Raw genomic sequence first — 12,080 nt, 5'->3', positions numbered from 1 at the left:
CTGCTACTTCTGTTGCTACCTTTACTGCTACTATTGATGTCACTGCTACCCCCTGATCATTTATTTAACAGACTGGTAATATGTTAAAAACGGTAACATTTGTAAGAGAGCAACCACCAGGATGCCTGATGATTTGCACCCCGGCTAGGTGAAGTGCAGTTGGTCCATCAAGTGAAATGAAAATTATAACGTGACTTCTTAAAAGAGGACATTCACCATGGTGCACTATGAAGTGATGACGATAATTAGCAGTATTGCCATTGCAAGTTCAGGGATAACGCCAGGCATGAATGAATTTGTCCTGAGTTCTTATGATATCTTTGTAAAGAAATGTTTCTCTGCACTGTGAGAAGTGAAATAATCGCTAATCTATGCATGTCGGCTATCTTTATCCTTTAAATAATATGTATCTAATCCACTGGAACTATAAAAACCTAATTGGCAACATTAGGATTGACAAGTATGTTGTCCTAGTGTACAGCCTTATCAGTTTATTCTACTTTGAAAATTCAAGCACATTTGATTTAAAACTATATATTTCCGACAACTTTCCCCTCTTTCTAGTCTTCACCAATTACGGAGTTTGTCTATGTCGCCGGACTTCTGAATCAGCCTGTATGATCGAAATCGTGGCTGTGGAGTAAACATAAAAAAGTTAACAGATTCATGGTTAAAAGAGTGCAGCTCACTCGTAGAAGTTTCTTTTTGACGTGACTATATTTCAATTCCTCTTTTTATAGGAAAAAGGAAAATATATAGCAAAACTCGTCTGTATACTGTACAATCCAAAGTTCCGGATGGAATTATAAGGAAGATTGATTGCCCTTAAGGGCCTCTGACTGCCATGCCATGTAGTATATTAGTACCTAAGTTTGATTTGACACATTTTCTCTCGAGTCGTAAATTTATGGAATCAATTACAAGGGAAAAGAAAATGCAAGTGCCAAGATCAGAAGTAAACATTGAGGCACATTGGGTCGATTTCTAAAACGAGGTCTAGACCACAGCCATGGCCTTAAACCTCGCTTGGATTTATAAAACGAGGTCTTTTTCATTTTTCTGAGCCATAGCTCGAAACCATGGTCTGAAGCGGAGACCACGGCTGGGGCAGGTTTAAAACCACGGCTTCATGTACACAAAATGGAGGTAGTAGACCAGCTGGATGACTATGAAAGGAAATTTGTGATTACAAATATTAAATCCCGGATTAGAGTGATGAGAGACAGGAATAATCCTTTGTAACTATATAACGACGCTATTTTCAGGCTAATATTTCGAAACGCAAAATTTAGTAATCTACAACGAAATGCAAGAGGTGGCAGGTTGACACCTTCTTGTTGCTTTGAGGGAAGTAAGATATAATAATATTTTATATTAATTATACATTTATGCCTATAAGACGATATATCTTAATTCTTAGTCTTTACACTAGTTTTGGACATTTTATTTAATACTCGAATATGATGTGGGCCTACAAGAATATGAAGCAAACGTTAATATTTAGGTTATCAATTCCTTAGAACTGGGTTTTCTGGTAGTTAATGTTGGTACTAGTTATGGACAAATGATTACAACATAAACGCACAACTTGTCCTAATTATTTGGTCAGTATCATTCTGGTGTCTAAAACTTCGTTCCCTATTAAATACCAAGTAATGTTAGTATTTTAAACGCTCGTAATTATATTCTGTAAATTAGTAAATACAACAATACCTTAGCTGAGAACAAAAGAATGTGACTTACTGCAATTCAATAAAATATTAATCCCGATGTTCATTTATTTCTAATATCGACTGTTTACACGAATAAAAATCGATTCTTGGCTGCGTTGCCATATATAAAACCCACGAACCTCGGTTTCTTCTCAAGCCGCGTCTCGACTTCGTTTTAGAAATCTCATAAGGATTCAGACTTTGATCGCGGTTCAAAAGCCGAGGTTTGGAACCACGATTTCGTCCGTGTTTTAGAAATCGACCCATTGTGTTCGAATGCTGCTCAGTCTTTTTCTGGGCAGGTCATTGTATCTTACGTAAAGTAAGGAAAACATTTGTGGAGATAGGTGGAAGATATGTCGAAGACCATTTTTCAAAATCAGATATTCCAAGAAAATGCATTACACGAAAATTTGTAAACAGATTTTTGGAAACCTCACAGCACATAGTGGAGTACAATTAGGTCACTCAGATGAGCCATTTGTCTACATCAGAATTTTCATCTGGACGGGATATTATATAATAATCGCCTTGCATCCTTCTCGTTGAGGGACAATTTCTTTCACTGCTAGTACGATTCTCCTCTTCTACAGGAAGCCAATAACATATTTCTATCGGCCTCAAAACTTCACAACCCTGAGCCAAATTATTATTCAGTGGCATCGAGTCTTTTGTACTTCCTATGAAGTGGCCAGATTGTCCCGGAAGCCTACGTTGACTGTTGGCAGAGCACCATTTTTTCCTCGTAAATAATGTGTCAAATGGCGGAAATATTTCGAATGTATAATTTTTTATGTTGGCAAAAAATTTTAATATTATAGATTTAAAGTATCATTTAATCATGAAATAAATTATTGTAGCACTTCCTAACTGCCCTCATCTGTGTTGGTGTGTTTCTAACTAGAGCCGCACATTGGATAACAACATGAATCGGGGAACAGAAGCTGCATGATGATAATTCAGCAACCTCACTGTAACTCAGAATGACTTGAAAACGAGGGCTTTGACATGCCTCCACTAGGGAATGGAGAAAGTGCGTACAAAAGAATCGTTGTGAAACGACAACATGCTGTTTCACAAACGGAAGAACTTCCAAGCTTGAATGAAATATTCTTTTAAGACTTCTTTAATGCAGTGTCATAAATAGCACATGTAATATTTCTTAATCATTTGCTATTTGAAAAGCTTGAGGAAATATGCTACTGGCACAGCATTGAAACATACGCTAAAATTCAATATATTTTATTTTATTTGAAAGCCTGACGCTAACCTATGTCGAAACTTAACAGCAGTTAGAGGGCGTTGTCACCTAATTGCAATACAGACTACCCTGGAGCTCGTAAAATTGTTTTATTTTAACTTACATGTTCGTTAACCATCGGCTCCTTCTGGATTGACACACAACCAAATAGATCACATCTTGATAGATAAACGGAGACATACTAGTATAGTAGACATTCGAACTTTCAGGGGTGCAGACTGTAATTCTGACCATTATTTGGTGATTTGAGAATTAAGAGAAAGATTATCAGTAGCCAAGCGAGTAGAGTAACAAGTTAATATTACTAAATTCAATATTTTGAAATTAAAGGACGAGGAAGCTAAGCAAAATTATCAGGTCGAAATTTCGAATAGGTTTGCCACTTTAAAAAGTTCCGACGAAGTTGAGAAAGAATTAGATGTTAATAGCGTGTGGGAAAATATCCGAGATAGTATCAAAATTGCAGCTGAGCAGAGCATAGGTTATTATGAAACTAGGAAAAAAAACCGTGGTTTGATGAAGATTGTTGCATGGTAGTAGAAAGAAGGAAACAGGCAAAATTGAAATTCTTACAGGATCCAGTTGAGGAGAAGAGAGATAATTATTTCAATGAAAGACGGGAAGCAAGTCGTACACTTAGGAATAAAAAGAGAGGTTACTTGAAGGAAAAACTGAATGAGGTAGAAACAAATAGTAAGAATAAAAACATTCGAGATTTATATAAGGGTATAAAGGAATTTAAGAACGGATATCAGCCAAGGGTAAACGTGATCAAGGATGAGAATGGTGACTTGCTTGCAGACTCTCCATCAATCCTAAACAGATGGAAAAACTATTTTGCGCAACTACTAAATGTACATAGGCCAAATAGAAATGATCGGGAAGAAATTGAAATACAAACTGCTGAGCCATTTATACCCGAACCCACGCTTTCAGAAGTCGAAATTGCGACTGAAGATCTGAAAAAGTACGTCTCCAGGTATCGATAAAATTCCAGCAGAATGAATACAAGAGGGTGGAAGTGCATTATATAGCGAAATTAATAAACTTGTACTTGATATTTGGGAAAAGGACATTGTACCAGAAAAATGGAAGGAGTCCATAATTGTACCTATTTTTAAAAAGGGGGACAAAACCAACTGTGGTAACTTCCGAGGAATATCACTTTTATTGACGTCGTACAAAATTTTGTCCAATATTCTTTTGAGAAGATTAACTCCATACGTAGATGAAATTATTGGGGATCATCAGTGTGGTTTTCGGCGAAATAGATCGACTATTGATCAGATTTTTTGTATTCGACAGATAATGGAGAAAAAAATGGGAGTATAAGAGTACAGTACATCAGTTATTCATAGATTTCAAAAAGGCATATGACTCGGTTAAGAGGGAAGTATTATATGATATTCTTATTGAATTTGGTATTCCCAAGAAACTAGTTCGATTAATTAAAATGTGTCTCAGTGAAACATACAGCAGAGTCCGTATAGGTCAGTTTCTATCTGATGCTTTTCCAATTCACTGCGGGCTAAAGCAGGGAGATGCACCATCACCTTTACGTTTTAACTTCGCTCTAGAATATGCCATTAGGAAAGTTCAGGATAACAGGCAGGGTTTGGAATTGAACGGGTTACATCAGCTTCTTGTCTATGCGGATGACGTGAATATGTTAGGAGAAAATACACAAACGATTAGGGGAAACACGGAAATTTTACTTGAAGCAAGTAAAGCGATCGGTTTGGAAGTAAATCCCGAAAAGACAAAGTATATGATTATGTCTCGTGACCAGAATATTGTTCGAAATGGAAATATAAAAATTGGAGATTTATCCTTCGAAGAGGTGGAAAAATTCAAATATCTTGGAGCAACAGTAACAAATATAAATGACACTCGGGAGGAAATTAAACGCAGAATAAATATGGGAAATGCGTGTTATTTTTCGGTTGAGAAGCTCTTATCATCCAGTCTGTTGTCAAAAAATCTGAAAGTTAGAATTTATAAAACAGTTATATCACCGGTTGTTCTGTATGGTTGTGAAACTTGGACTCTCACTCTGAGAGAGGAACGTAGGTTAAGGGTGTTTGAGAATAAGGTGCTTAGGAAAATATTTGGGGCTAAGCGGGATGAAGTTACAGGAGAATGGAGAAAGTTACACAACACAGAACTGCACGCATTGTATTCTTCACCTGACATAATTAAGAACATTAAATCCAGACGTTTGAGATGGGTAGGTCATGTAGCAGGTGTGGGCGAATCCAGAAATGCATATAGAGTGTTAGTTGGGAGACCGGAGGGAAAAAGATCTTTAGGGAGGCCGAGACGTAGATGGGAGGATAATATTAAAATGGATTTGAGGGTGGTGGGATATGGTGATAGAGAATGGATTAATCTTGCACAGGATAGGGACCGATGGCGGGCTTATGTGAGGGCGGCAATGAACCTTCGGGTTCCTTAAAAGCCATTTGTAAGTAAGTAAGGATCTACTTGTACTAATAATGTATCGATCTCCCATTTCCTTCCAGTTGCTGTGTTTTGACATGCCGTGTCTGCTATATTCCTCGATTGTTCTGTTTAGTTCGTTGATATTAATTACGTCTTGAGTTCTTCTTTTTTCTAGCAATCTGTGGCTCTTAGAAATTACATTTTTGAAGACTATTTCGTTTATAGGAAATTCCCTCTGAGCCTTGGATCGCTTCGTACAATTTGGGCATCTCGTCTTCTGTTATTACGTACAGTACATTTCTCCTCACGGTACCGCAGATGTGTTAGAATATCGCAATTTTTCCTTGAATATCTTTGTCTAACGTATAACTTGTTCTTAGATTTATTATCAATTATGATGCGACCTGTGCCTCAAAAAGCTACGATAATATACACATTACGTAACGTAATGTAATGCAATCTAATCGTATGTATGAGTATGAATTATATTCAGTGTTGCCAACTGGACGGAAATTGCGTCAAAAGGGACGGAATTTCAATGTAGCGGACGGGATAAGAATGGCTTTGACGGGTGACGGATTTTCTGGCGGAAATTACGATTTACTCCGTCTCTTGATTTTTTTAGCTGCTGTCATTTTTAATTGTTCAATTTTTCGGGAAGTGTAGACCAACCCAGCTCATCAACTGCAGACTTAGAGCAGATGATGTCAATGAATTATTATTCTTTCTATTAAGATTGGTAAGGAAGTTGCGTTAATATATTTTGCTTTCGTTTGTATATAGATATATTGAGTGGGAGCCACCGGCGTGGCTCAGTCGGTTAAGGCGCTTGCCTGCCGGTCTGAAGTTGCGTTCGGGCGCAGGTTCGATCCCCGTTTGGGCTGATTACCTGGTTGGATTTTTTCCGAGGTTTTTCCCTAACCGTAATGTGAATGCAAAGTAATCTATGGCGAATCCTCGACCTCATCTCGCCAAATATCATCTCGCTATCACCAATCTCATCGACGCTAAATAACCTAGTAGTTGATACAGCGTCGTTAAATAACCAACTAAAATAAATATTGAGTGGGTGTTATTTTTTCTTTAATTTTGACGGATTCTGACGATTTCCAGATGTTAGACTGACGGGGATACAATTTATGTGTTGGCAACACTGATTATATTCTTATTTCTCTTATCATCCTCTGATTGAGGTTCTGGCTGATATGTAGGCAGTACTAGAGATGTGATAAACTGTTTTTTTTAAGAAACAGTTTCGACTGTAACTGTTTCATAAATGAAGCTGTTCCAAAATAACAGTTTCAAAGAAACAGTTTCATAAGAATATTATGTTCACAACATCAGTGCCAACTGTTTCAACCTCTCATCTGCTTCAGGAACATGTTTCAAAGCCCTTGAACCGTCTTTAAATCAGTTGTTCAGTGTGTTACGACGGCGGAAGTCATTTTTCGTAGGTTAAAGAGTCCAGTAAATAACTACAATTCAGAATGAATCGATTTTAGTAAAAATAACGCGTGTAACCTATGAGAGTTCAATAACGATATGACATTAGCCGATAATCTCTTTCGCGGTATATTAATAATGATCCATGAACATATTCTCCCTCAATGGGCGACTAATAATATTTAATATCAGATTTATTAGGGAATTTGATTCGTACAATTAAATTGCGCGGTCCTACATAGGCTACTGTTGCACGAAGGCAATGTGGAACATCTGTATTATCTACTTTCGCTTGGAAGTCGATGATAGCGCTACACGTGGTCTTTGCAGACAGCAAAGAACAGGGAAGCTATTTAGAAATTGAACTGTTTATCTGTTGGAACCATTTGGAACGTTGAAGTTATCACTGGAGCAGTGTAACTGTCTTTGGAACAGGTTATTTCAAGAAACTGTGCCAGCTTTTTTTACCCATCTCTAGGCAGTTAGTCGGCGATGTATGCAATGGAGAGGGGGAAAGGAACATTATCTCTTGGCTTAGTTGCCTTATTGGTATCACGAGGTTCCTACTTGTCTTCTACAGTAGATTAAACTAGGAGACACAAATTTATTTCACACCCAATCATGTTCACAATCTTTATAAATAGTAATAAATTCCTCAAAATGTATTAATATAATAATAACATGCGACGGAGGCCATAAACGGTTCTCAGGATCTTGTGAACCCCTGTGCCGTTATCTTTTGTAAATTAATTGCATGTATTATTAGGTCAGAAGATGAATGAAGTCACATATCTTACATTTGGGTTTATAAATAATGCCTACAATGCAGAGAACAAAAGTCAATTTTATTTGGATGCATAACAAATGATGTTTTCAAAATGATGAGAAACTTTAAACAGAAATAACCATGTGGTTCGCAACATGATAGAGAAACTAGTAAAACGTATGATGGGAAGTAAGTACAGGCAGTGCGTGTTATGTACGATTAAGTACAGGTAGTGTTTGGGGGAGACTCCATTGGAAATCGTGGAAATTTTCCAAAATATTTTTATTCACTATTTCAGTCCTTTAGAATGTATATTTTTATATCCCAAATGGATTTAGTTCAATTCTGATTAGAAATACGTTTACATTTTTTTTAATTAAGGAAGAAGATCTGTCAAAATTATTTTTTTGATTAAAGAATTCTTTCTTTACAAATTTCTGATTACAAATCTAGTAACTTTTGTTCCACAGTTGGCTCCGTGAAGTTACTAGATGAATGTAGTAGAGCAGAATTTTAATAGATATGTGTTGCATAAATATTAATTTTATTTTAAAATCCATTTTTCTGCTGTTTTATTTTTCTTGATTGGATACCAACGGCTTTATGCCAAATACACTCAGGGACAAAAAAAAACAGGACACTTTAATATTTGCTGGTATTTTGCAAAATATTATCTTCTCATACAATATTATGGTAGCCATCTGTTGTTATGGAGACGTGTATACATTGTTGATTGTTTTGTCTTAAAACAAGATGCGACCTGAAGATGTGGCTCGAGCTGTAGCCCTTTACGATGATGGACGCAATCTACTTACATTGCAAATATTATGAATATGGCAAGAAGCACAACCCATGATGCCATAAAACGGTATAGAGAGACCCTAGAATATCCCAGAAGACCAGGTTCGGGTCGTCCAAGAGCTACAAATCCAAATGAAGACAGGTATATGGTGTTGAGAGTTCTTAGGGAGCGCAACCTGCGAGCTACTAGTGTAGCCCAGCAATTTGTTAACATGCATGGACGCCCAATTTCGGCCAAAACAGTTAGAAGGAGGTTGAAAGCAAGTGGACTGATATCAAGTAGACCTGCAACTGGTACCAGACTTCTCAGGATGCATCGAGTTGAACGACTGCGTTTTGCAAATGATCACAGGGATTGGAGAAATGGACAGTGGAGCTGTGTTCTGTTCACCGATGAGTCCCGTTTCAATCTGTGCTCACCTGATGGACGTGAAAGAGTTTGGAGAAGGAGGGGAGAACGATTTTCACAGTGTTGCATTTCCGAAAATGTGCCGTATGGAGGTGGTGGAGTGATGGTTTGGGCAGGTGTGTGTACGGATGCTCGTACAGAGTTAGTTTTTGTTGAAAATGGAAGATTAACAGCTGATAGGTATATAAATGAATGTTTGGCTGATCATGTTGTGCCATTTGGCCAATTTGTAGGCGATAAATTTGTTTTAGTGCATGATAATGCACGGCCGCATATTGCCCATGCGGTCGGAGATTATCTCCAAGAAGTGGGAATCCATGTTCTTCCATGGCCAGCAAGGAGTCCAGACATGAACCCAATTGAACACGTGTGGACTGATATCAAGTAGACCTGCAACTGGTACCAGACTTCTCAGGATGCATCGAGTTGAACGACTGCGTTTTGCAAATGATCACAGGGATTGGAGAAATGGACAGTGGAGCTGTGTTCTGTTCACCGATGAGTCCCGTTTCAATCTGTGCTCACCTGATGGACGTGAAAGAGTTTGGAGAAGGAGGGGAGAACGATTTTCACAGTGTTGCATTTCCGAAAATGTGCCGTATGGAGGTGGTGGAGTGATGGTTTGGGCAGGTGTGTGCACGGATGCTCGTACAGAGTTGGTTTTTGTTGAAAATGGAAGACTAACAGCTGATAGGTATATAAATGAATGTTTGGCTGATCATGTTGTGCCATTTGGCCAATTTGTAGGCGATAATTTTGTTTTAATTTATGATAATGCACGGCCGCATATTGCCCATGCGGTCGGAGATTATCTCCAAGAAGTGGGAATCCATGTTCTTCCATGGCCAGCAAGGAGTCCAGACATGAACCCAATTGAACACGTGTGGGACATGCTGGGACGGCGTGTTAAGAATAGACGACCGAGACCAGAATCGTTACAAGAGTTGAGGCGAGCACTTGGCGAAGAATGGGAACTTATTCCTCAAGAAGACATTGCTAACCAAATTGAGAGCATGCCAAGACGTATGGATGCAGTTATTCAAGCCACAGGGGGTAATACCCGTTACTAAAAAGAGTTTTTAATGTTTAAGGCACCATAAAATGAAAAAACAGTTAGGGCAAACGATGCCATAGTTATACTCCCTTTGTAATTTGTTGTAATTTTCTCATCAGAGATTTTTATTTTTCCCAAATGTTGTCGTATAAGTTGCTAAATGGAACATTATTTTGTTTAAATGGGTTTTGTTTCATTTTGAAATAATTGGCAACAAAATACAAGCAAATATATAAGTGTCCGGTTTTTTTTGTCCCTGAGTGTATTAATCAATCTGAATTAAATTTTTAGTGTAAGTATTTATGATGTAGCTACATGTTTTTATGCATTTATGTTGTAAGAATTGCTGTTAGTTTATTTTATTATTTTTTTTTCATGAATTATAGAAAAAAATAGCATTTTCAAAAGTTCAAAAATTTTTTCGAAATCGAATAAACGAGATATTTCATAAAATGAATGCATAGAAATGTTTCTCTATGTCTTGTGAATGTAACCAAAAAAAAAAAAGGAAGCTTAAAAATTGAGATGTTTTACTAAAAAGTTGGGTTTGAAAATATTTCTAAAAAAAATAGAAAACCAAAAGCCAAAAACATTTGAGAGTTCAAAATTTGGATTTTATTAGTTCTTTACATAGTAGGCAAACATGCTCTCAAAATTTGGTTGAAAAAATGATTAAGGGAAAAGTTGTAATTTTCAGTGGAGTGTCCCCTTAACCGAAATACGAATCCTCGGCCTCATCTCGCTATCACCAAATCCATCGACGCTAAATAACCTAGTACGTAGTTGATACGGCGTCGTTAAATAATCAAGTACAAAAATACGAAATAAGTGAGCACTGTGCCTGTCAACCAATAGGAGTGTGGCGTTTTCCACCATCATATTATCATCCATGCAGACATTTTTCCCCTACGAAAAGTTTTCTTCATAGTTTGAGAAAGTTTTTTTTTAGTTTTCCCGTCCGCGCTTGGCTTGGTGTTTATTTATTCAGAAAGTTTCTTTTTTGTCAAACATGAGCTTTGCTCAAACTTTAATTAACAATCCTTTGCGCTACTCAAAAAGCGGCGAGACGGAGGGGGAAAGTTGAAATTAAAACTGTTGGCTGGGAATTTCTACTTTTGTAATCAAACAAGTAATAAAAGAAACTTTTCACAGATTCTCTACAAAGGAGCATGGCTTTCTTATTTTCTTTTTACAGAAAATCACCTGTTTTTGTTCTTATTTAATCTGTCTAATTCTGTGCTGCTTCCTTTTTTCCAGGTACCGTATTGGACGAACCCAGACCTCACCTTTACGTAAGTGTATGCATCACATTATGTTTCAAGTTGATTTCAATGTGTAGTTCTAGTTGTCCTGAATGTTTTACTTTGCAGGGCGTGTGAAGATAAACTAGACGTCATTTTTATTAAGATGGTTGAACATCCATTCCGTTATAAGTATCACTGTGTCACAAACGAGCGGACGCGTGTGTTTTCCCTTGAATGTAATAAATAATCGGATTATCGTGTCTTACAGAAAGTCAAGTTTTATTGAGTCACGTCTCAAATTCCCTCGTTGCTCTAGTTGATTATGGTGGCGCTTTCGTGCATGTTTTGTAATATGTGTGCAGGAACTCAGTCGTTAGTGTGTACAGAGAAATGATCCAATTACAATTCAATTATCGCTATATTCTAGTTGCGTTTTCATAGGTCTGTATAACTTAATATATAATTTACATAAGAGTTTCAATAATTCATTACTGTAACTTACAAAAGCGTGAGTTGTTACGTAATTAGTTGTGTCATTTCTACCTTTGAACCCAGTTTGTTCTAATATAATTAAATATACATATTGCACCGTATGTGCAAGGAATAAAAAAAAAAAGAAAAGAAATCTTACAGCTCGGAAGCAGAATGCCAATCTCTGACTTGGGAAGCTCTAGCCATCCTGCTGTGTTTTATGTAAATTAGAGGAATACACAGGGTGTTTCATGACAATATATATTCTAATGACTAGGGCTAGAATTTGTGTGCCAAAAATATTGCAAGAAATCCATATGTTTATGCGTTACAAGTCCGAAAATACGTGCTGAAACACTAGGCCAAACAATGTATGATGGGAAAACAGATCGATATACATTACCTCCATGTCTTGGCGTTACGAAGAACATTCTCAAATTTTCGGCAGCCTGACGATTTTCACGAGATAAAGCCTTG

At 37.2% G+C, this 12,080-nt stretch overlaps 1 long non-coding RNA gene across 1 annotated transcript in view; it reads left to right on the top strand.

Moving 5' to 3' along the window:
* Window positions 1-11,758, top strand: part of LOC138716294 (uncharacterized) — a 67,618-nt gene extending 55,860 nt beyond the window's left edge. Inside the window, exon 3 of the long non-coding RNA XR_011336628.1 lies at window positions 11,146-11,758. This is a non-coding gene — a long non-coding RNA (uncharacterized lncRNA). The remainder of the gene's footprint in view (window positions 1-11,145) is intronic.
* The last annotated feature ends 322 nt before the right edge of the window (window positions 11,759-12,080 follow it).

This window comes from Periplaneta americana, chromosome 16, assembly GCF_040183065.1.
Source record: "Periplaneta americana isolate PAMFEO1 chromosome 16, P.americana_PAMFEO1_priV1, whole genome shotgun sequence".
In the NCBI taxonomy this organism is placed as follows: Eukaryota; Metazoa; Arthropoda; class Insecta; order Blattodea; family Blattidae; genus Periplaneta; species Periplaneta americana.
Note: the sequence above shows the minus strand (reverse complement) of the source record. Positions and strands in the feature narration are given on the sequence as shown.